Raw genomic sequence first — 25,694 nt, forward strand, 5'->3', positions numbered from 1 at the left:
GGCAAGGGGAGGAGTTCATTGCAATGTTAAACCCTGTGGTCCAGTACAAAGGGCCCAGGGGTGGACACTGTAATGGAAATACCTTTAAACTGTTGTAACCCATGATTTGAGTTGCATGTTATAGGAACTACTATAGCAGGAACCACATGAACGAATGGAGGACAAGCCTTACAAGAAGCAGTGCCAGTGCAGCAGTGACCTGACCTGAGCTGGCTTTGGTGCCCAGTAACTCCATGCAACACCCCACCTCGCCTGTCCTGAGTGACCACCATAAGGGATGGAGCCCAAAGTCATGGACTAAATGAACTCAGCAGACATTTCACGGACATTTTGGAGGGAAGTCTATGGACTAAGGGGATGATAATCTGTGTATTATATTAAAGGATGGGAAGGGGTGGTGGTGGTTAATGAGGTTATATTGGATAGTGTGGTACCTGAGCATAACGTAAATGGTATGGAATAAGGGGTGGATAATGTCCTGGTTTCAGCCAGGGTAGAGTTAATTTTCTTCATAGAAGCTAGCGTGAGGCTATGTTTTGGATTTGGGATGAGAAAATGTTGATAAGGTGCTGATGTTTTGAGTTGTTGCTAAGTAGTCAAGGACAGTCCAGCTTCTCATGCTGGCCTGCAGCGAGCAGGCTGGGGGTGCACGGGAAGCTGGGAGGGGACATAGCTGGGACAGCTGACCCAGGCTGGCCAAAGAGATATTCCATACCATATAACGTCATGCTCAGTATATAAAGCTGGGACAAAGAAGAAGGAAGGGGTGGAGGGACGTTCGGAGTTATGGCATCTGTCTTCCCAAGAAACCATTACGCGTGACAGAGCCCTACTTCCCTGGAGATGGCTGAACACCTGCCTGCCCATGGGGAGTGGTGAACAAATTCCTTGTTTTGCTTTGCTTGCGTGCACGGCTTTTGCTTTACTTATTAAACTGTCTTTATCTCAAACCATGAGTTTCCTCACTTTTACTCTTCCAATTCTCTCCCCCGTGCCACCGTGGGGGAGTGAGCGAGCGGCTGCGTGGTGCGCAGTTGCTGGCTGGGGCTAAACCACGACACAGGGCCATCACAAGGACGGAAGAGGGAAGAGAGCGGGTCATCGCTTGAAAAGGAGGAAGAACTCATAAAAGAGACGGTAACTACCCAATCTCTATCCCTGAGTGAACTGCGAGGTATGCGAAAGGATTTCAGCCGTCGTCCAGGTGAGCACATTGTCACCTGGCTGCTCCGATGCTGGGATAATGGGGCCAGTAGCCTGGAATTAGAGGGTAGGGAAGCCAAGCAGCTGGGATCCCTTTCTAGGGAAGGGGGCATTGACAAAGCAATTGGAAAAGGTGCACGAGTCCTCAGCCTCTGGAGACGACTCCTGTCGGGTGTGAAGGAAAGGTACCCCTTCAAGGAAGATGTTCTATGTCACCCAGGCAAGTGGACCACCATGGAGAAAGGTATCCAGTACCTGAGGGAGCTAGCTGTGCTGGAGGTGATTTATGGTGACTTGGACAATGGTCGACCATCCAAAGATCCAGATGAAGTCAATTGCACGTGACCTATGTGGCGGAAGTTTGTACGGAGTGCACCATCATCATATGCCAACTCATTAGCAGTAATGGCCTGGAAAGACAGAGAGAGACCAACGGTGGATGAATTGGCTGGCCAACTCCGGCAATATGAAGAAAGTCTCTCTTCCTCCCTACGGGCCTGCATCTCTGCTGTAGAGAAACTGTCCTGCAAGTTCCAGCAATTCAAAGAGCATATGCCCTACCCTCCACCCGTACGGACCAGTATCTCGGCTATTAGGAGTAAGCATTCTTCTGCTCAAGAGAGAGGATATAGAGGATACACACCGCGAGCCACCCTGTGGTTTCAATTGGGTGACTACGGAGAGGACATGAGGAGGTGGGATGGAAAACCTACCTCGGCCCTAGAGGCATGAGTACGCGAGCTGCAAGGAAAAACAATTACAAAAGGGAGTTCAGGTTCCTCCAGAAAAATCGTCGCTCCACTTTCCAGTGGGCAGTTTCCCAGAAAGAATAGAAGGGCTGATCTTACCTCTGATCCTCTTGAAGGGACTTCTGATTCCTATTTACAAGAAGTGGGTAACGAGTACTATGACCAGGACTAGAGGGGCCCTGCCTCCAGCCAGGCGGAGGAGAGGGACAACCGAGTTTATTGGACTGTGTGGCTTAGATGGCCTCGCACATCGGACCCACAGGAATATAAGGCTTTAGTGGACACCGGTGCACAGTGTACCCTAATGCCATCAAGCCACATAGGGGCAGAACGCATTTGTATTTCTGGAGTGACGGGGGGGTCCCAACAGCTGGCTGTACTGGAGGCCGAAGTGAGCCTAACTGCGAATGAGTGGCAGAAGCATCCCATTGTGACTTGCCCAGAGGCTCCATGCATTCCGGGCATAGACTACCTCAGGAGAGGGTATTTCAAGGACCCAAAAGGCTACCGGTGGGCTTTTGGTATAGCTGCCTTGGAGACGGAAGAAACGAAACAGCTGTCCACCTTGCCTGGTCTCTCAGAGGACCCTTCTGTTGTGGGGTTTGTGAGGGTCGAAGAACAACAGGTGCCGATCGCTACCACAACAGTGCACCGGCGGCAATATCGCACCAACAGAGACTCCCTGATCCCCATCCATAAGCTGATTTGTCGACTGGAGAGCCAAGGAGTGATCAGCAAGACTCGCTCACCCTTTAACAGCCCCGTATGGCGAGAGCAAAATTCTAATGGCGAGTGGAGACTGACAGTAGACTCTCGTGGCCTGAATGAAGTCACACCACCGCTGAGTGCTGCTGTGCCGGACATGCTGGGACTTCAATATGAACTGGAGTCAAAGGCAGCCAAGTGGTACGCCACCACTGATATTGCTAGCGCATTTTTCTCAATCTCTTTGGTGGCAGCGTGCAGGCCACGGTTTGCTTTCACTTCGAAGGGTGTCCAATAGACCTGGAATGGACTGCCCCAGGGATGGAAACACAGCCCTACCATTTGCCATGGGCTGATCCAGACTGCACTGGAACAGGGTAAAGCTCCAGAGCACCTGCAATACATTGATGATATCATCGTCTGGGGCAACACAGCTGTGGAGTAATCGCTGAGGGGCATTTTGGAAATTTACCCTCTAAGAACAGCATTGAAACTGGGTGGAACGTAGCACTAGTGTACAATGAGTCTGTACCATGGCGATTCCCTAGACAACCCTAGATCTTGGCAACATCAGGGGCACTTGGTGTGCTGACTCTGGGAGAGATTGCATGGAGGGTGGAGCAGAGTGGAGACATCGCGGCCACGCTCTGTGAACAGGGGAATTTAAGGGTACACAGTGTGTACATTAATAAGCTGCACGTGCGATGCCCTGGGTCAGTGACCTGTCAACTTTGATGAAATGCTGTACTTGGAGTGAACTTTGCTTATTATAATATCATTATAATACTAAAACGCACACCCCTCTCAAAGTTACCCACCACCCAAGGTCCGACCACCCCTCAATGAGCGTGCGCACTGAATTTTTCCTAGTCTGTACCTTTAAACGCGAAGCGAGAGAATTTGAACCAATCCTGATAAAGGTATGTATGACTAGAGTCACTCAAGCTCCACCTGAAAAGTAAAACGCTATACAATAGTGTTTTAAGAGCTGGATGTTAGGGAAGATACCGTCGTCGTGTACTACTCTAACTTCTGGGATCAGTCGACGGGCTGAGCCTCTCTTCCCCCCCATCAGGACGCCTTTGGGTAAGATTCGAACACGTGGTCATACCAAGTGCCTCCCCGGGAAACTTAGAAATCTCTATAGAGTCACTTTACATCTTTTAATGCGTTTATAGCCAAGCAGTGTTACTCATACTTTTGGCATTTGCACGTGCTTTGTAGGCAGTGAATTTATCACCGGCAATCCAAAGAACCTGTGTGTCTGTTGCTTCAATAAATCGCACTATTGATTGACTCAGACATGTGTGTGTTGTCCCTGAACGCGACCGTACCTCTGAGTGCGGCCGTGTGAGTTCAGGAGGTGTCTGGCTGAGCAGGTAGTGTGGCGTTAGTAGTGCATCCGGACCCGTGATAGTCCAACGAAGGTGTTGGGCGCAAACGGACTACTAACGCTAACTTTGGGCATCATTCAGAACCTAAGCTCAGCCGCCCCCAGTCCCTCTGATATCTGAGGATCGACTGGAAAGCAAGGGGCTTTAGTTTCTGCCAAATTGCTCTGCCTCTTAATGCAACAACAGCAGAAGAAGTTCTCGAGACAGGGAAGAAAGTAATTCAAATTGTTCTGAAAGCTGGTTTTGCCATAAAACAAAGTAAGGTGTGTTCAGTTTTGGGCCCCTCACTACAAGAAGGACGTTGAGGTGCTGGAGTGTGTCCAGAGAAGGGCAACGAAGATGGTGAGGGGTCTGGAGCACAAGTCTTATGAGGAGCGGCTGAGGGAACTGGGGTTGTTTAGTCTGGAGAAGAGGCGGCTGAGAGGAGACCTTATCGCTCTCTACAACTACCTGAAAGGGGGTTGTGGCGACGAGGGTGTTGGTCTCTTCTCCCAAGTAACTAGTGATAGGACAAGAGGAAATGGCCTCAAGTTGCGCCAGGGGAGGTTTAGATTGGATATTAGGAAAAACTTCTTCACTGAGAGGGTGGTCAGGCATTGGAACAGGCTGCCCAGGGAGGTGGTGGAGTCACCATCTCTGGAAGTGTTCAAAAAACGTGTGGATGTGGCACTTCAGGACATGGTTTAGGGGACATGGTGGTGCTGGATTAATGGTTGGACTTGATGATCTTGAAGGTCCTTTCCAACCTAGTGATTCTGTGATTCTGTGATTCTGTGAAGGTCAAAGGACCTGCACAGCAGATCCAGTTTTTAGGAATAAAATGGAAAGATGGACGTCGACAGATCCCAACTGATGTGATCAACAAAATAACAGCTATGTCTCCACCGACTAGCAGAAAGGAAACACAAGCTTTTTTGGGCGTTGTGGGTTTCTGGAGAATGCATATTCCAAATTACAGTCTGATTGTAAGCCCTCTTTATCAAGTGACCCGGAAGAAGAATGATTTCAAATGGTGCACTGAGCAACGACAAGCCTTTGAACAAATTAACCAGGCGATAGTTCATGCCGTAGCACTCGGGCCAGTCCGGGCAGGGCAAGATGTTAAAAATGTGCTCTACATGGCAGCCGGGGAGAATGGCCCTACCTGGAGTCTCTGGCAGAAGGCACCAGGAGAGACCCAAGGTCGACCTCTAGGGTTTTGGAGTCGAGGATATAGGGGATCTGAGTCCCGCTATACTCCAACTGAAAAGGAGATATTGGCAGCATATGAAGGAGTTCGAGCTGCCTCAGAAGTGGTTGGTACTGAAGCACAGCTCCTCCTGGCACCCCGACTGCCGGTGCTGGGCTGGATGTTCAAAGGGAGGGTCCCCTCTACACATCATGCGACTGATGCTACGTGGAGTAAGTGGGTCGCACTTATCACACAGCAGGCTCCAATAGGAAGCCTTAATCAGCCAGGAATCTTGGAAGTGGTCATGGACTGGCCAGAAGGCAAAGATTTTGGAATATCGCCAGAAGAGGAGGTGGCGCGTGCTGAGGAGGCTCCACCATATAATAAACTGCCAGAGAACGAAAGGCAATATGCCCTGTTTACGGATGGGTCCTGTCGTATTGTAGGCAAACATCGAAGGTGGAAAGCTGCTATATGGAGCCCTATACGACGAGTCGCAGAAGCTGCTGAAGGACAAGGTGAATCAAGCCAGTTTGCAGAGGTGAAAGCCATCCAGCTGGCTTTAGATATCACTGAATGAGAAAAATGGCCAATACTCTATCTCTACAATGACTCATGGATGGTGGCAAATGCTCTATGGGGGTGGCTACAGCAATGGAAGCAGAGCAACTGGCAACACAGAGGCAAGCCCATCTGGGCTGCTGAATTGTGGCATGATATTGCTGCCCGATTAAAGAATCTGGTCATGAAAGTACACCATGTAGATGCTCACTTACTCAACAGTCGGGCCACCGAAGAACATCAAAACAACCGTCAGGTGGATCAGGCTGCTAAGATTGCAGTGGCTCAGGTGGATCTGGACTGGCAACATAAGGGTGAATTATTTATAGCTCGGTGGGCCCATGACACCTCAGGCCATCAGGGAAGAGATGCAACATATAGATGGGCTCGGGATCGAGGGGTGCATTTGACCATGGACACTACTGCACAGGTTATCCATGAATGTGAAACGTGTGCTGCGATCAAACAAGCCAAGCGGTTAAAGCCCCTCTGGTATGAAGGACGATGGTTGAAATATAAATATGGGGAGACCTGGCAGATTGATTATATCACACCCACAAACTCGCCAAGCCAAGTGCTATGTGCTTACCATGGTGGAAGCAACCACCGGATGGCTGGAAACATACCCTGTGCCCCATGCCACCGCCCGGAACGTTATCCTGGGCCTTGAAAAGCAAGTCTTATGGCGACATGGCACCCCCGAAAGAATTGAGTCAGACAATGGGACTCATTTCCGAAACAACCTCATAGACACCTGGGCCAAAGAGCATGGCATTGAATCGGTGTATCATATCCCCTATCATGCACCAGCTTCCGGAAAAATTGAACGATACAACGGACTGTTAAAGACTACCCTGAGAGCAATGGGTGATGGGACATTCAAACATTGGGATAAACATTTAGCAAAAGCCACCTGGTTAGTCAACATCAGGGGATCTACTAATAGATCCAGCCCTGTCCAATCAAAACTTTTACGTACTGTAGAAGGGGATAAAGTCCCTGTGGTGCATGTGAGAAATATGCTGGGGAAGACAGTCTGGGTTACTCCTGCCTCAGGCAAAGGCAAACCCGTTCGCGGGATTGCCTTTGCCCAGGGACCTGGGTGCCCTTGGTGGGTAATGCAGAAGGATGGGGAAGTCCGATGTGTACCTCAAGGAGATTTGATTTTGGGTGAAAATAGTCAATGATTTGAATTGCATTATGTCAATTGTTCAGTATGACATTACTACTATGGTTGCTATCTACCATATCAATGGTATTACAGTAAGAATCACCCAGACTGATGAGGAATGAGCTTCACTGAAACCGAGCAACGTGCAGCGGTGATGGAACCAGAACTGGCTTCAGCAGCTTGCGCCCAACAATTTCCTCGAGATTGACGTCTTCGACCTGCAGATCATGGACATGGACCGTGCCAGATGACAATCCAACACCACATACCATCTCCCCTGCCGAGAGACTGCTATGATGGATGAAGCCCAGAGTCATGGACTGAATGAACTCCACAGACATTTTAAAGTGATGGCCCATGGACTAAGAGAATGGTATCTGTGTGTATATATTAAAAGACAGGAAGAGTAATACTGAATAATTGGAATGTATTGAAAAGTACAGGACCCGGGCATGACGTAAATGGTATGGAATAAGGGGTGGATACTGTCCTGGTTTCAGCCAGGATAGAGCTGTTTTTCTTCACAGAAGCTACCGTGAGGCTATGTTTTGGATTTGGGATGAGACAATGTTGATAACGTGCTGATGTTTTGGGTTGTTGCTGAGCAGTCAAGGACAGTCCAGCTTCTCGTGCTGGCCTGCTAGCAAGATGGCTGGGGGTGCACGGGAAGCTGGGAGGGGACACAGCTGGGACAGCTAACCCAGGCTGGCCAAAGAGATATTCCCTACCATATAACGTCATGCCCAGTTCATAAACTGGAGTTGGCCGGGGGGTGGGAATGACTTTATAAGTATTATTATTATTATTATTATTATTATTATTATTATTATTATCGGTTTGGGAAAAAAAATAGTGGGTTGAGATAAAAACAGTTTAATAGGACAGCAAGAGAGAAGGAAACAACAGTGATAACAACAATAATAATACCGACAAAGGAATGTACAAGAAAAGTGATGCCCAATACAGCAATTGCTCACCAGCCGGTGATCGATAGCCCGTCCCTGAGCAGCGATTCCTGCCCCCTGACCAACTCCAGTTCATTAGTGTGTTATCAACATTATTCTCATATCAAATCCAAAACACAGCACTATACCAGCTATCAGGAAGAAAAACCAACTCTATCCCAGCCAAAATCAGGACTATAGGACAGAAAAAAAAAAAATAATAATAATAAGGCTTAAAAGAATATACAAAACAAGTGATGCACAGCACAATTGCTCACCACCCGCTGACTGATGCCCAGTTAGTTCCCGAGCCATGGCCCCTCCCCAGCCAACTCCCCCAGCTTTATATACCGAGCATGACATCATATGGTATGGAATATCCCTTTGGCCAGCCTCAGTCAGGCTGTCCTGGCTGTGTCCCCTCCCAGCTTCCTGTGCACCCCCTGCCTTCTCACTGGCAGGCCAGCATGAAAAGCTAGACAGTCCTTGACTGGTTATCAGCAACAACTGAAAACACCAGTACATTATCAACATTTTTTCATCACAAATCCAAAACACAGCCTCATACTAGCTTCTATGAAGAAAATTAACTTGATCCCAGCTGAAATCAGGACAGTCATGTACAGTAATGGATTGCTTAAAAGCGTACCAGTCTGTCCCTGTTCTGAACTGAGTGTCTTCAACTACATTTAGACTGCTGTGTGCTGATATAAAATAGAAAGTTGCAGTAATAATTACGTGGTCCAAATGTTGGTCTTTGAATTGTCACAGCTCAGTGAGGTCTAATGCTCTGAGTGTAAGTAAGTCTCAAAAATTGGCTTCTCTGTCATACTTCCAAGCAGGCAGGATGTGAACATATGTATTTAAAGCACAGCACTATGGCCATCTCATGTTCTCTGATACCATGTCCTTGGGACTAATCTGGAAGAGAAACTCTGGTGCTGCCTAGGGCCATCCATGCCAGGGTCCCTGCTGGGCAGGACAAGATGTTAAAAACGTGCTCTACACGGCAGCCAGGGAGAATGGCCCTACCTGGAGTCTCTGGCAGAAGGCACCAGGAGAGACCCGAGGTCGACCTCTAGGGTTTTGGAGTCGAGGATATAGGGGATCTGAGTCCCGCTATACTCCAACTGAAAAGGAGATATTGGCAGCATATGAAGGAGTTCGAGCTGCCTCAGAAGTGGTTGGTACTGAAGCACAGCTCCTCCTGGCACCCCGACTGCCGGTGCTGGGCTGGATGTTCAAAGGGAGGGTCCCCTCTACACATCATGCAACTGATGCTACATCATATTAATATTCTAGTATTCCCCCAAAATATTTCTGAGAGGATCACAATAACGTACGTCAATAGATATATAAAATACGTGATTGTGTGGGGTGCTAGAAAGGCTTTCCTGGCATGTGTATGTACTGATTTCATAATTCATGAACAGTGAAGAATAGAACCATTATATACAGCAAAATTAAGACAGCATTGAATACTACCAAGCTTCATAATGTGTCTATATCAAGCTTAGCTTTTCAGAGAATCAAATAGATTTTATTCAAAGCTTAGAAAGTACAAGGTCAACCAGATTATTAAAATGAATATACAATAAACAAATAGATTCATGGACTGTACTGAAATTCACACAGAAATTCATTGGGTTAAGTGGTAGGTCCAGCTGTGTGAAAAATGTCAGCATTTGGCTCTGTGAAATATGTTCATCTGATTTGTGTGATGAAGTGTAACCTTCTGTACTTTTATGGATTTCTCCTGTACCATAAAAAGGGGTATTTTACAGGAGAAAGTTAAACTACTTTGCTGGTATATCATCTCAAACCAGTTTGACCACTGAAAGAAAGTGCATTCATAAGGTTTGGGGTCATCCTGGGGGCACGCCGAGGAAGATTCGAGAAGACTCTAGAAGGAGAAGAGGGCATGCGCTGAAGAAGACACGCCTGTTCATTAATATGTATTAGAAGACATGCCAATTCATGAATATGTATTAGTGAACAGGATCAAGATTCGAGAAGATTCTAGAAGGAGAAGAGGGCATGCGCCGAAGAAGACACGCCTATTCATGAATATGTATTAACGGACAGGATATAAACCAGGAACAGGAACTGTACCACGTGCGTCTTGGTGGAGCGGAGACTCCTGGCGCACCCAGCGCTGTTTGCTTGCCTCTATTCGCTTAATAAATTGTAAATTTGAATTGGAATCCTGTTTGGGACTAAATCATTTATAACAATTGGGGGCTCGTCCGGGATGGTCTTGGTTCCTGAATTCTGACTTGATCTAGGAGGGGCGCCCCACCATTTGGTGGCTCCTGATCGGGTCGGGTCGGGACTAACGCCATCCTGAACCTGAATAGGGGCAAGCAAAGAATTTGATTTTTTTTATGAGCTCCCTTGCCGGCTGCAGCAGTTTATTTTGCCCGTAATTCTGCGCGCGAAGATCCGAACGAAGACGACGGAGTCGTAAGTATTTAAGGTGTATACCGTTCGGTTGGGTGGGATTCGGTTGCCTGTGTGTGTAAGAGTGTGACTGAGACGGAACCTAGTTCCAAAGCGATTGTGGAGGTCTTCTAACCGCGGTTCCAATCTCCCGCGAGGGACTTGGCCGGTGAAGGACCGAAGTGATTCTTATAGGATTCATGGGTGGGTGATATGCCCTAAACCCGCTGCAAGACACTCTTAGTGGTAGACAAGGGCTGTAGGAATTGCCACAGTAAAAATTCCTAGATGGGTCAGGCGAAATCGAGAACCCAGGACCAGAAGAAAGGGAGCGAATTACTAGAAATACCTCCGGAGAGTCCATTAGGAATAATGATTGAAAATTGGAATGATAGAGGCCCCAGAAAAGGAAAAAGTAAATTAAAATTAGTTCAATATTGTATGGTAGAATGGCCAAAAGAACCTTTGAGACCACATGTCTTTTGGCCCGTTTTTGGATCTTTTGAAGACTGGGTCTGCCAGGCCTTAAATATATATGTTAATTCAAAGGAACCTTTTAGTCAGGAGGAAAGTGATTATGCAGGATTATGGGACAGAACTTTACGTCCTTTTCCAGCCTCAATACTTACATTAAAAACAGATAAAAAGTTTGAGGAAGAAGAGGAGGAGAAAAGTGAAAAGGAAAAGGAAAAGGAAAAGGAAAAAGATGATAAATGGGAGCCACTGGATAACCTACCGCCTCCATATTCTAATAATCCATCTTCAGCGGCGGCTCCCCCTCCGGTGGCCGTAGTACCTCTATCTGTACCACCGTTGCCCCTACCTCCACCACCAACAGCACCGGAATTAGATCGACCTCCGGCTGCATGTACGAGAAGTAGGACTGCTGTATCTGAGGGAGCTTCTCTATATCCCTTACGAGAAGTACCCCTCGGAGGCAATCAGGGAGGCATCGGGTTTGTGGCAGTCCCATTAAATAATCATACAGGGAATAAGGGAAGAGGTTCCCCGAGGCCGAATACAGTGGCTGGGACTGCACTCCTTTGAACACAATTTGTAGCTAATTCCTGGGGGGATATAAGACTTAGAGAAGCCCAGAAAGTCCATGTTAGGAAGGACGAAGAAAAACAAAAAGCAAAGGATCAAGAAAGATTTACAATTCCCGTCTGTTACTACTGTAACAAGAGGGGACATGTTCAGAAGAAGCGGGGACAGGATATAGAAAATGTTCAAAGAAGATTATGGGTGTCAGGGGCTATATCTTCTGGGGACTTCAACATCAACAGAGCCGTTGATAAAATTATTAATTGGTCCCCATAAAGAGGAAGTTTTATTTTTAGTGGATACAGGGGCCGAAAAATCAACCATTCAAAAACTTCCAAAAGGAATAGGAAAAGGGAAGAGTTATATGTCAGTAGTAGGAGCAAAAGGAGAGCTTTTTCTTAATGATTTACTTTTGCTCCCTGAAGCAGAATACAATTTATTAGGAAGGGATTTGATTTTGAAGTTAAACTTGAGCATTCAGAGTCAAGGGGACAAATTGCAGATTAAATTATACACTTTAACACAAGAGGATGAAGAAGCTATTAACCCCTCAGTGTGGTATAAGGAAGGGGAAACTGGAAAGATAAAAATGGACCCCATAAGGGTTCAAATAATAGATCCGCACCGCCCAATTAGAATCAAGCAATACCCTATACCTATGGAGGGTCGAAAAGGATTAAAACCTGTAGTTGGCAGACTTTTGGAAAAAGGAACCCTAGAACCATGTATGTCACCTCATAACACGCCCATTCTTCCCGTAAAGAAACCGGATGGGTCATACAGGATGGTGCAGGACTTAAGAGCTGTAAATCAGCGAACAATCACTAAATTCCCTGTGGTGGCAAATCCTTATACTTTATTGAGTCATATATCTCCCAAACATACTTGGTATAGTGTAATAGATTTGAAAGATGCTTTTTGGGCCTGTCCTCTGGATGAGGGATCCAGAGATTATTTTGCCTTTGAGCGGGAGGACCCCGAAACAGGACGAAAACAACAATTAAGATGGACTGTGTTACCACAAGGGTTTATGGAGTCACCAAATCTATTTGGACAAACTTTAGAGAAAATCTTACAAGATTTCACAATACACGCGGAGGTAAAATTATTGCAATATCTGCAGTACGATTTATTAGTAGCAGCGAAACTGAAGAGGGGACCTGAAAAGCCACCATTAAATTGTTAAATTTTCTAGGGGAAAAGGGATTAAAGGTGTCCCGATCAAAGCTACAGTTTGTAGAACAAGAAGTAAAATACTTAGGACATTGGCTGAGTAAGGGAAGGAAGAAGTTAGATCCTGATAGGGTATCTGGGATTCTATCCTTAAGACCCCCACAAACTAAAACGGAAATTAGGCAAATATTGGGATTATTAGGATATTGTAGACCATGGCTTGAAAACTATAGTGAAAAAGTAAAATTCCTATATGAAAAATTAACTAATAACCAACTTAAGTGGTTTGTTGAAGATGATCAGAGATTTGAGGAAGTAAAAAAGGCATTAACACAAGCACCTGTATTGAGCCTCCCAGATCTAGAAAAACCTTTCTATCTCTTTGTGAATACATCAAGCCAGACAGCATATGGAGTTCTTACTCAAGACTGGGCAGGAATCAAAAAACCCGTGGGGTATTGTTCTAAGTTACTTGATCCAGTAAGCAGAGCATGGCCTGCTTGTCTCCAAGCTTTGGTTGCTACAGCATTATTAATAGAAGAAGTTAGGAAGATTACCTTTAGTTCTCCTTTAAAAGTGTATACCCCACACAATGTCAGAAATGTTTTACAACAAAAAGCGGAAAAATGGTGAATGGACAGCAGAATCCTAAAGTATGAAGCAATACTAATAGACTCCCCTGACTTAGAACTGAGGGTGACTTCTGCTCAGAGTCCAGCACAATTTTTGTTTGGAGAACAACATAACTGTTTAGAGGTAATTGAGACCCAGACTAAGGTGAGACCAGATTTAAGAGATGCTGAGTTGGAAAATGGAGAAGCGCTGTTTATAGATGGCTCCTCCCGAGTGGTAGAAGGGAAGAGGAAATTGGGATATGCAATAATTAATAAGGACTTAGAACTTGTGGAATCAGGACCTCTGAGTCCATCATGGTCAGCTCAGGCTTGTGAGCTGTATGCCCTATGTAGGGCCCTGGAATTATTAACAGGAAGAAGCGGGACTATATTTACAGATTCTAAATACGCATATGGGGTGGTCCACACTTTTGGAAAAATTTGGGAAGAAAGAGGTTTGATTAATACTCAAGGGAGGAATTTAATACATCAAGAATTAATAGTAAAAATTTTGAAGGCGTTAAGAGAACCAAAGGAGATAGCAGTGGTACATGTGAGGGGACACCAAAAGGGATTAGATTACCGAACTAGAGGAAATAACTTAGCAGATAAAGAGGCCCAGGAAGCAGCCTTGAAGACTAAAGTTGCCAAAATTAATGTAATACAAACAAAGGATGACACTAGCAAAGAAGAACGAGAGGAAAGAGAGAAGAAGTTTACGCCAGAAGAACAAACAAAATTGGAGAAAATAGGAGCTAAATTAGAACAAGGAAAATGGACACTGCCTGATGGGCGAGAAATGTTGCCAAAAGCCTACACCAGGCAAATATTGGAACGTTTGCATGCGCAAACACATTGGGGTACAAAAGCATTAAGTGATCATTTTCTTAAACAATTTGGTTGTATTGGAATTTTTGAAATAGCAAAGCAAATTACACAAGGTTGCTTAACCTGTCAAAAGGTAAATAAGACAGTGTTTCGACAAGCAGCCACGGGAGGGAGAAAAACAGCTTACAGACCTTTTGAGAAAGTACAAGTCGATTTCACTGAATTGCCTAAGGTAGGGAGGATAAAATATTTATTGGTAATAGTAGATCATTTAGCGCAGTGGGTAGAAGCTTACCCTGTAGCACGAGCTACGGCACAGATGGTGGTAAAAATTTTATTGGAACATTTGATACCTAGATATGGGATAATCCAGTACATTGATTCTGACCAGGGCACACATTTTTCTTCTAAAATAATAAAACTATTATGCCAATCATTAGGTATTCAGCGGGAATACCACACTCCGTGGCACCCACAAAGCTCGGGGAAGGTAGAAAGAATGAATCAAACAATAAAACAACAATTGGCTAAATTAATGATTGAGACACAAATGCCCTGGACGAAATGTTTACCATTGGCACTTCTAAACATAAGAACTAAACTATACAGTGAGACTGGATTATCGCCATACGAAATGTGATATGGCATGCCTTATTTTCAAGGAATGCCTCTGGGGAACAATGTAATTGAGGATCAGAGTATCCAACAATATATAATTAACATTGGAAAAAGATTAAAAGAATTAAGAGAGATTGGGATGGTGGCCCAAACACCACCTTTAGGATTTGCAATTCATCAGTTAGAACCAGGAGATAAAATTCTGATAAAAACATGGAAAGAAGGAAACCTATCTCCCCTCTGGGAAGGACCTTTCCTTGTTTTATTAACTACAGAAACAGCTGTGAGAACTGCTGAAAAAGGATGGACACATGTGTCGCGAGTGAAAGGTCCAGTGAAGGAGTGGAAAGTCACATCTGACTAAATTGCTGTGGGAATTTTATTGCGGCTACTCCTGTAATAGAAACAGGAGTGAAACATGAAATTCCCACAGTTGCTAAAAATCTATTTGTAAATCTTGATGAAAACATTGATGTTTGTGGTGGAACAAATCAAGGTGAACGATGGCCATAGGAAGCTACGGAGAGCAATATAAGTAATCCCCAAGTTTGGAAAACAATGGGAAAGGGTAATAGGAAACAACAATGGGTACTCCAAACGAGTATAATCGGAAGGAGTTGTTGGCAAAAGAAGAACGGGAAAAAGGAGCTGGAACTAGAATTTGTCCTTTGTGTAGAAGGTGGTGTGTATTTGTAAGATCAGTGTTGCACGGTAACTGGCAGTTTTCTGTAGCCATAAAGCCTTGCAAATAAAGAGGATCGCCAGGCTTGGGCAAGTGCTCAGGTCTGGACAAACCACTGATCTAGCAAAGCTCTGGCCTTCACAAGCAGTGCTCAATTAATTTGGGTACTAAGAAAGCACCCCCTTAAAGGAAAGAAGAGGGCAAGACCGGAGGGGAACTGGTGTTGCGGCTTAAAAAGGGTCTGCCAAGGGCTGCAACCCCTTCGGGCTGTGACCGCCGATCACTATGGCCCTGACCGGACCTCTTCTAGTTCTATTTGGGGTGAGTTCCTTGACTCTGACTACGGCAAATAACTGTAGTCAATATTGGATAGAGATGAAGAAGATTAACTGGAACAAGTCCAGCTGGGGTTTACCCCAGAAGTGTGTAGGAACTAACTTAGAGGCAAAAATGGAAAAACTGAGGACCTTGTCTAATTGTACAGCCCGTACCTGTAATACCAAATGGTTGGCCAACTCCTGAAGGACATTATTGGATTTGTGGCAAGCTAGCATATGCATATTTGCCAAAGAATTGGAACAATAAGACCTAGTTTTTTCCTGTTACCCATAAATTAGGGAGAGCAACTAGGAGTCCAGGTGTATAACGAATGGCCTCTTGAGAGACAAACTTGGAATGGAGTCAATCTAGGAGGATTTTGGGGAGATTTTATGGGTGGTGATTGGCTTACTAAAATCGGGATAGTTGTATTGGGGATATGTGGGGGATTGTTACTAGATTAATCCACTCAGTTATACAAGGAATGTGCGACGAGCGAGGGAAGGCATGCAGTCGACTCAATATGAGTGATAAAGCAAGCTTCAACTTTATTGCAAAACCTTACACATATTTATACACTAAGTTCTACCTTATGCATACTTGCCTTACAATCATTGGCTTAGCTCTAAAGAGTGCATTATCATACTCCTCCTACTTGCGCTTACTGCTACGTGGTCCGGGTTCCATCCTGTTTTTCTTATACAGTGCTTCTTCTTAGCTGTTTACCACAGCTCCTTCTCCTCAAGGCCGAGCCCTGCAGATGTCCAGCTGTTTACCAGCTTCCCAGTGCCACAGCTCCCTCTTCTCAAGGCCGAGCCGTGCAGATATCTAGCTGTTTACCAGCTTCTCAATGCTGCAGCTCCTTCTCCTTAAGGTCGAGCCGTGCAGAGTGATCCCAACATCTCCCCCTTTTTGTTTTTGTATAAACAAAACCTGATGGATCATTTGCAACCCAAGGACTGTGAGGAAAATGGACCCTCTGTACATTCTTGTATCGTCCTGTGCCGCGAACTCAGCCCAGCAGTTGGTAGGTGCCAGCTTTACGTGGGCGTCCCCACGGAGGCAACGGTGGCCTTGCTGTACACCAGCCCACTGCCCTTCAGGAAATCCTGGTATTACACATTTGTAGAGGAACGAGTTTCGACACACGTGGCCAGCGAGTGTCGGAACTCACCTCAGTTGTCACCTTTCAACACAGGGAGCCTATGGCGTATGCGCCCGCTGGCCAGACGTGCTGCACGCGCCACAGCCATCCCGTCTATTGGTTCGTAGGCTTTGTTCACACGGCATTTTTTCATAACTCGGCAGTCACATATCAACTTATGCTTAAGTCAATAGCAGAACATTACAAAGCAAAACAATTCTAGCTGTACTACTTCTAGTGATATAAACTACTCCTAGTGATAGAAAAAAGGTACTTGTATAAGGCTATGAAGACCAATATTATATCTTACCAAAGCATTTGTAGTTATAGAACACTTTGCCTCAAAAGCTTTCCACGTTCATCTCATGATACCGCAAATTTCAGTGTGATTTACCCCTACATTTTCTTTTGACTGAGGTGGCATCCAGATTGCGATGACACCTGATAGTGTCATGATGTGTCCAACGATGACGATGGCGACTGCCCCACCCATGGCCTCACCCACTTCGAGGCACCTGCAAAGTGGGTTACCCATGGTTTTACCCATGGTTTTAAACAGCCACCACCGTCAACCTCGTCCCCTGGTTAGCAGTTGAAAAGGTCCTTTCTCCTTCCGCAAATAATTTAACACATATAAGGCTTTATTCAAACGTTCTTAGGGTAATGTGGCAGCCTCTCCCCCTTTTTGTTTTGAGCGTGATTATCTAACAAAGCTCATTCATTGGGTGTGTAAGATACTTGTTTGAGTTATTAGCTAGCCAAGCATTCTTTACTACCTTTTGAACCATTCCTTGTAGACAATGCAATAAACATGGTACAATAAGCATTAGTATTAAGATAACAAGTACTATAACAACTGCCCCTTTTATTAAGTCTTGTAACCATCCACTTAGGCCCAAACTTGACAGCTATGATTCGAGGTTTAGTGAACTTGTCTGTAACCTGTCCGTTAAGTCCTTCAGTTTTTGTAATTGTTGAGTTACCAACTGTGATGTATCTGTTAAATTCATACAACACGTGCCATCAAACTCCTCACACCTGTGCCCTTGGGCCAAAAGTAGGAAGTCGATAGCTGCCCTATTTTGCAATGTCGCATGCCTTATTGAGTCAGTTTCCATTAACAAAGCACTGAGTGTTGCAGAAGTAGCATTGGTTTATTTCGCTAGCCAACATCCCAATTTATTTAAAGTGGTTAAGCCTTGGGCAGCAGCGACCCCAGGGGCAAGGAAAGAGGTTAGTATGGTTTTGTCCGCAGTCCAAAAATCCAGTTGGTCATTGCACTCTTCCTGATATTTTCAAATCTGTCATCTTATTCTATGCCGTCGGGTAAGGTTCAATATCATAGAAGTGTTGGGAGTTAACAATGTTAGGTGCCCCAATGTGTAAGGACCACCTCTCAAACGGGAGGGAACACCTTGCCATGCACGATCACCACAAATCAAGAATATTCCTTTAGGGAGTCTCATTGGGACAATAGTAGAGCGTGAGATGTTGCTCGTTGTATAATTACACCAATTGGTAGCATTCTGAAAAATGGCTAACGTGGGGTTTACATCCTGTGACCTGGCTATCTTCTCAGTAATTTTCTGCAAAGCTTGGTGTTGATCCTCATTCAGTTGACGTCGCTCTGGAGCCTCCACCGAAGACTCCAGGAGAGGCATCAATGGCCTTAGATCATCATTAGTAATTCCGCAAATATTGCGAACCCACTGTATATCCCCCATTAATTTTTGGACATCAGAAAGATTTTCTCTTTTCGCCTTAATCTTTATTTTTTGTGAGTGGACCGCTGCCCTGGTAATAATCCAGCTCAAATATTGCCATGGTCCCTTCTTTTGCTTTTTTTTTTTTTTTTTTTTTTTTGGTGCTATTTTTAAACCCCGTTTTCCTAAATAGTGCTCTAAGTGCTGTAAAATGTGGTCTGCATTCAATTGTGTCCCTGCTATTAATATATCAACTATATAATGATACATTATTAAATCTGGATACTTTTTCCACACCGGTTCTAGAGCCCATGGCACAAATGTCTGACACATCGTAGGTGAATTTTGCATTCCTTGTGGTAACACTACCCAATGATACCTCTTTGCTGGCTCTCCTTTATTTACCGATGGTACCGTAAAGGCAAACTTCTCCGCATCCTCAGCTGCTAAGGGAATGGTAAAAAAGCAATTGAAATATACTCTTTGATTCCCTGCAAAAGAAATGATACATTTGTGACAATAATTACAACGACATAGAACAAACCCACAACACCGTTTTACAAATATGGCATATTGAAGTTCCTGCTCTTGACCGTCCGGGGAGTGCCGCTGAGACAGTCAACGAGCCATCATTCTGCATGCAAAAGAGTGAAAGCATCAGCTGGTGGTACGACAGAGTTGACTGCGTCCGTGGGACGTGTGACAAGATCTTCAGGTCTTACTGTCGGCCGTACCGACCTGGCCGGTACCTGCTTCACTCCGTCCCCTCCCTCTCTGCCAAAGTCTCTTGTCTCATGCCTCGCCAATGTTGGGCAGGGTCGTATCTTGACTTGGGGGAAGGATCATCCCAGGCAGCCCCCTCCTGTTGCGGCACGGGTCAGGAGGCGGGGGCCAAGGAGGACTCGCCACCTCCATTGGTTGCGTTAGTGGGGGGGGGTGGGGGGGTGGGGGGGGGCGGGCGGGGGTTGCTCGTTCTCACCATCCCCAGCTCGGCCTCCCTTCTCTCCCAAGGCTGTGGCAGCGGCAGCTGCTGCCGCCGTCCGCTCTGATTTTATCGTCTTATAGAGTCTCTGACTAATCGCCAGGTTGTTAACACTTTCATAGCCGTATGATCCTCTTTAGAGGCTGCCTCAAACACCAATTTCCCTGCTTTCTCCCAGGTAGGTAACTCAAAAGCTGTTGCAGAGTCTGCTGCTAGCCCCCGGCTCTTCAAAACAGTCTCGAATAGCAATCGCCACGTTGTTGCTAGCTCCGCTGCTTGCCCATCTCCTTTCGAGACTCACCCCATTGATCTTTCACATGGGCACACAGGGGAACATTGAGTACATTGTTCTGGGCAATGTTGTCCCGTCTTGCCCTCACATACATCATCGTAGATCTGTTTCTCTGACTTATCTATGCAGCCGGTTCACCCGGTGCATCTGGCACCTCAGGAGGAGCAGTCGGAGTCGCTGAAGGTCCTGGACCCTCTGACTCAGTTAAAAAGGGATTGGTTGAAGATGGTTTAACAGCCTCCTCCATATCAGCTGCAGCTTTTCTCTCTGCCTTTAAGGCTTTTAATGTGTTTAACATCAACTTCCATGTCGTCACTAACTCTGCGGTGGTTTTATCTCCATTCCCAATATGTTCCCATAACATTTTTCCTATCTCCTCCCACGTCTCTGCCTTAAACGCCACAGACGCATCGGGGGGGTACCCTTTTTGGCACCAAATTAGAAGCCTTCTAAGTGTATATTCATCATATTTCAGTCCTCTCTTAGAGAGCATATGCAGCAGGAGTCTGACCATCGCCCCTTCTTCATGCAATGCGTTCTGCCTTTAGTTCTTTTAATGTCTCTAGGATCAACCTCTAGAGCGTCGTAGATTTTATACTGTCTTTGTTGCCTGTGCTATTCGCTTTTCAGTTTTATATCTTTTATGCAATGAATAACATCTCTCCAAGATTTCATTAATTTTTTGCTGATTTTTCATCATCGATTACTAGATCCCACAAACAATCTCCATAAGAACACCACTCGTCTACTTCAAACATACTTTCAGGGTCTTTAAAAAACCCTTTCGCTTTCCCTAACGCAATTAACCCAGCCAGATCTTTTAATTGGCTTACTCCCCGCTTTTCTAAAAAGCATTTTAAGATTTCGAATGCTACCTCTATTTCCATTGCGCGCTACGTTGACCTTCTTAATTATCCGGTCAATTATTTTTGCAGCCTTTTCCCTTGGGTAGCCTTCTTTCGGACGGCGAACCCCTTCTTAATTATCCTGGGTTCAAGCACGGATCAGGCGCGCCGCGGCAGCGTCCGCCGATCTTCTGCTCCCTGGTCGCTGCTACCAGTGCTTCTCCGATCTCGCTGTCCGGTGAAAAACAAGGATGGGGGTCCCTGTTCGGGCGCCACTTGCGACGAGCGAGGGAAGGCATGCAGTCGACTCAATATGAGTGATAAAGCAAGCTTCAACTTTATTGCAAAACCTTACACATATTTATACACTAAGTTCTACCTTATGCATACTTGCCTTACAATCATTGGCTTAGCTCTAAAGAGTGCATTATCATACTCCTCCTACTTGCGCTTACTGCTACGTGGTCCGGGTTCCATCCTGTTTTTCTTATACAGTGCTTCTTCTTAGCTGTTTACCACAGCTCCTTCTCCTCAAGGCCGAGCCCTGCAGATGTCCAGCTGTTTACCAGCTTCCCAGTGCCACAGCTCCCTCTTCTCAAGGCCGAGCCGTGCAGATATCTAGCTGTTTACCAGCTTCTCAATGCTGCAGCTCCTTCTCCTTAAGGTCGAGCCGTGCAGAGTGATCCCAACAGGAATGCAGATATCTGCAGTACTCGATTGGAAATGAAAACATTCCCTTCCTAATAAATTGTATTCTGCTTCAGGGAGCAAAAGTAAATCATTAAGAAAAAGCTCTCCTTTTGCTCCTACTACTGACATATAACTCTTCCCTTTTCCTATTCCTTTTGGAAGTTTTTGAATGGTTGATTTTTCGGCCCCTGTATCCACTAAAAATAAAACTTCCTCTTTATGGGGACCAATTAATAATTTTATCAACGGCTCTGTTGATGTTTAAGTCCCCAGAAGATATAGCCCCTGACACCCATAATCTTCTTTGAACATTTTCTATATCCTGTCCCCGCTTCTTCTGAACATGTCCCCTCTTGTTACAGTAGTAACAGACGGGAATTGTAAATCTTTCTTGATCCTTTGCTTTTTGTTTTTCTTCGTCCTTCCTAACATGGACTTTCTGGGCTTCTCTAAGTCTTATATCCCCCCAGGAATTAGCTACAAATTGTGTTCAAAGGAGTGCAGTCCCAGCCACTGTATTCGGCCTCGGGGAACCTCTTCCCTTATTCCCTGTATGATTATTTAATGGGACTGCCACAAACCCGATGCCTCCCTGATTGCCTCCGAGGGGTACTTCTCGTAAGGGATATAGAGAAGCTCCCTCAGATACAGCAGTCCTACTTCTCGTACATGCAGCCGGAGGTCGATCTAATTCCGGTGCTGTTGGTGGTGGAGGTAGGGGCAACGGTGGTACAGATAGAGGTACTACGGCCACCGGAGGGGGAGCCGCCGCTGAAGATGGATTATTAGAATATGGAGGCGGTAGGTTATCCAGTGGCTCCCATTTATCATCTTTTTCCTTTTCCTTTTCCTTTTCACTTTTCTCCTCCTCTTCTTCCTCAAACTTTTTATCTGTTTTTAATGTAAGTATTGAGGCTGGAAAAGGACGTAAAGTTCTGTCCCATAATCCTGCATAATCACTTTCCTCCTGACTAAAAGGTTCCTTTGAATTAACATATATATTTAAGGCCTGGCAGACCCAGTCTTCAAAAGATCCAAAAACGGGCCAAAAGACATGTGGTCTCAAAGGTTCTTTTGGCCATTCTACCATACAATATTGAACTAATTTTAATTTACTTTTTCCTTTTCTGGGGCCTCTATCATTCCAATTTTCAATCATTATTCCTAATGGACTCTCCGGAGGTATTTCTAGTAATTCGCTCCCTTTCTTCTGGTCCTGGGTTCTCGATTTCGCCTGACCCATCTAGGAATTTTTACTGTGGCAATTCCTACAGCCCTTGTCTACCACTAAGAGTGTCTTGCAGCGGGTTTAGGGCATATCACCCACCCATGAATCCTATAAGAATCACTTCGGTCCTTCACCGGCCAAGTCCCTCGCGGGAGATTGGAACCGCGGTTAGAAGACCTCCACAATCGCTTTGGAACTAGGTTCCGTCTCAGTCACACTCTTACACACACAGGCAACCGAATCCCACCCAACCGAACGGTATACACCTTAAATACTTACGACTCCGTCGTCTTCGTTCGGATCTTCGCGCGCAGAATTACGGGCAAAATAAACTGCTGCAGCCGGCAAGGGAGCTCATAAAAAAAATCAAATTCTTTGCTTGCCCCTATTCAGGTTCAGGATGGCGTTAGTCCCGACCCGACCCGATCAGGAGCCACCAAATGGTGGGGCGCCCCTCCTAGATCAAGTCAGAATTCAGGAACCAAGACCATCCCGGACGAGCCCCCAATTGTTATAAATGATTTAGTCCCAAACAGGATTCCAATTCAAATTTACAATTTATTAAGCGAATAGAGGCAAGCAAACAGCGCTGGGTGCGCCAGGAGTCTCCGCTCCACCAAGACGCACGTGGTACAGTTCCTGTTCCTGGTTTATATCCTGTCCGTTAATACATATTCATGAATAGGCGTGTCTTCTTCGGCGCATGCCCTCTTCTCCTTCTAGAATCTTCTCGAATCTTGATCCTGTTCACTAATACATATTCATGAATTGGCATGTCTTCTAATACATATTAATGAACAGGCGTGTCTTCTTCAGCGCATGCCCTCTTCTCCTTCTAGAGTCTTCTCGAATCTTCCTCGGCGTGCCCCCAGGATGACCCCAAACCTTATGAATGCACTTTCTTTCAGTGGTCAAACTGGTTTGAGATGATATACCAGCAAAGTAGTTTAACTTTCTCCTGTAAAATACCCCTTTTTATGGTACAGGAGAAATCCATAAAAGTACAGAAGGTTACACTTCATCACACAAATCAGATGAACATATTTCACAGAGCCAAATGCTGACATTTTTCACACAGCTGGACCTACCACTTAACCCAATGAATTTCTGTGTGAATTTCAGTACAGTCCATGAATCTATTTGTTTATTGTATATTCATTTTAATAATCTGGTTGACCTTGTACTTTCTAAGCTTTGAATAAAATCTATTTGATTCTCTGAAAAGCTAAGCTTGATATAGACACATTATGAAGCTTGGTAGTATTCAATGCTGTCTTAATTTTGCTGTATATAATGGTTCTATTCTTCACTGTTCATGAATTATGAAATCAGTACATACACATGCCAGGAAAGCCTTTCTAGCACCCCACACAATCACGTATTTTATATATCTATTGACGTACGTTATTGTGATCCTCTCAGAAATATTTTGGGGGAATACTAGAATATTAATATGATGTAGCATCAGTTGCATGATGTGTAGAGGGGACCCTCCCTTTGAACATCCAGCCCAGCACCGGCAGTCGGGGTGCCAGGAGGAGCTGTGCTTCAGTACCAACCACTTCTGAGGCAGCTCGAACTCCTTCATATGCTGCCAATATCTCCTTTTCAGTTGGAGTATAGCGGGACTCAGATCCCCTATATCCTCGACTCCAAAACCCTAGAGGTCGACCTCGGGTCTCTCCTGGTGCCTTCTGCCAGAGACTCCAGGTAGGGCCATTCTCCCTGGCTGCCGTGTAGAGCACGTTTTTAACATCTTGTCCTGCCCAGCAGGGACCCTGGCATGGATGGCCCTAGGCAGCACCAGAGTTTCTCTTCCAGATTAGTCCCAAGGACATGGTATCAGAGAACATGAGATGGCCATAGTGCTGTGCTTTAAATACATATGTTCACATCCTGCCTGCTTGGAAGTATGACAGAGAAGCCAATTTTTGAGACTTACTTACACTCAGAGCATTAGACCTCACTGAGCTGTGACAATTCAAAGACCAACATTTGGACCACGTAATTATTACTGCAACTTTCTATTTTATATCAGCACACAGCAGTCTAAATGTAGTTGAAGACACTCAGTTCAGAACAGGGACAGACTGGTACGCTTTTAAGCAATCCATTACTGTACATGACTGTCCTGATTTCAGCTGGGATCAAGTTAATTTTCTTCATAGAAGCTAGTATGAGGCTGTGTTTTGGATTTGTGATGAAAAAATGTTGATAATGTACTGGTGTTTTCAGTTGTTGCTGATAACCAGTCAAGGACTGTCTAGCTTTTCATGCTGGCCTGCCAGTGAGAAGGCAGGGGGTGCACAGGAAGCTGGGAGGGGACACAGCCAGGACAGCCTGACTGAGGCTGGCCAAAGGGATATTCCATACCATATGATGTCATGCTCGGTATATAAAGCTGGGGGAGTTGGCTGGGGAGGGGCCATGGCTCGGGAACTAACTGGGCATCAGTCAGCGGGTGGTGAGCAATTGTGCTGTGCATCACTTGTTTTGTATATTCTTTTAAGCCTTATTATTATTATTTTTTTTTTTTCTGTCCTATAGTCCTGATTTTGGCTGGGATAGAGTTGGTTTTTCTTCCTGATAGCTGGTATAGTGCTGTGTTTTGGATTTGATATGAGAATAATGTTGATAACACACTAATGAACTGGAGTTGGTCAGGGGGCAGGAATCGCTGCTCAGGGACGGGCTATCGATCACCGGCTGGTGAGCAATTGCTGTATTGGGCATCACTTTTCTTGTACATTCCTTTGTCGGTATTATTATTGTTGTTATCACTGTTGTTTCCTTCTCTCTTGCTGTCCTATTAAACTGTTTTTATCTCAACCCACTATTTTTTTTCCCAAACCGATAATAATAATAATAATAATAATAATAATAATAATAATAATACTTATAAAGTCATTCCCGCCCCCCGGCCAACTCCAGTTTATGAACTGGGCATGACGTTATATGGTAGGGAATATCTCTTTGGCCAGCCTGGGTTAGCTGTCCCAGCTGTGTCCCCTCCCAGCTTCCCGTGCACCCCCAGCCATCTTGCTAGCAGGCCAGCACGAGAAGCTGGACTGTCCTTGACTGCTCAGCAACAACCCAAAACATCAGCACGTTATCAACATTGTCTCATCCCAAATCCAAAACATAGCCTCACGGTAGCTTCTGTGAAGAAAAACAGCTCTATCCTGGCTGAAACCAG

Source organism: Phaethon aethereus (assembly GCF_964289735.1).
Source record: "Phaethon aethereus genome assembly, chromosome: W".
Classification (NCBI taxonomy): Eukaryota; Metazoa; Chordata; class Aves; order Phaethontiformes; family Phaethontidae; genus Phaethon; species Phaethon aethereus.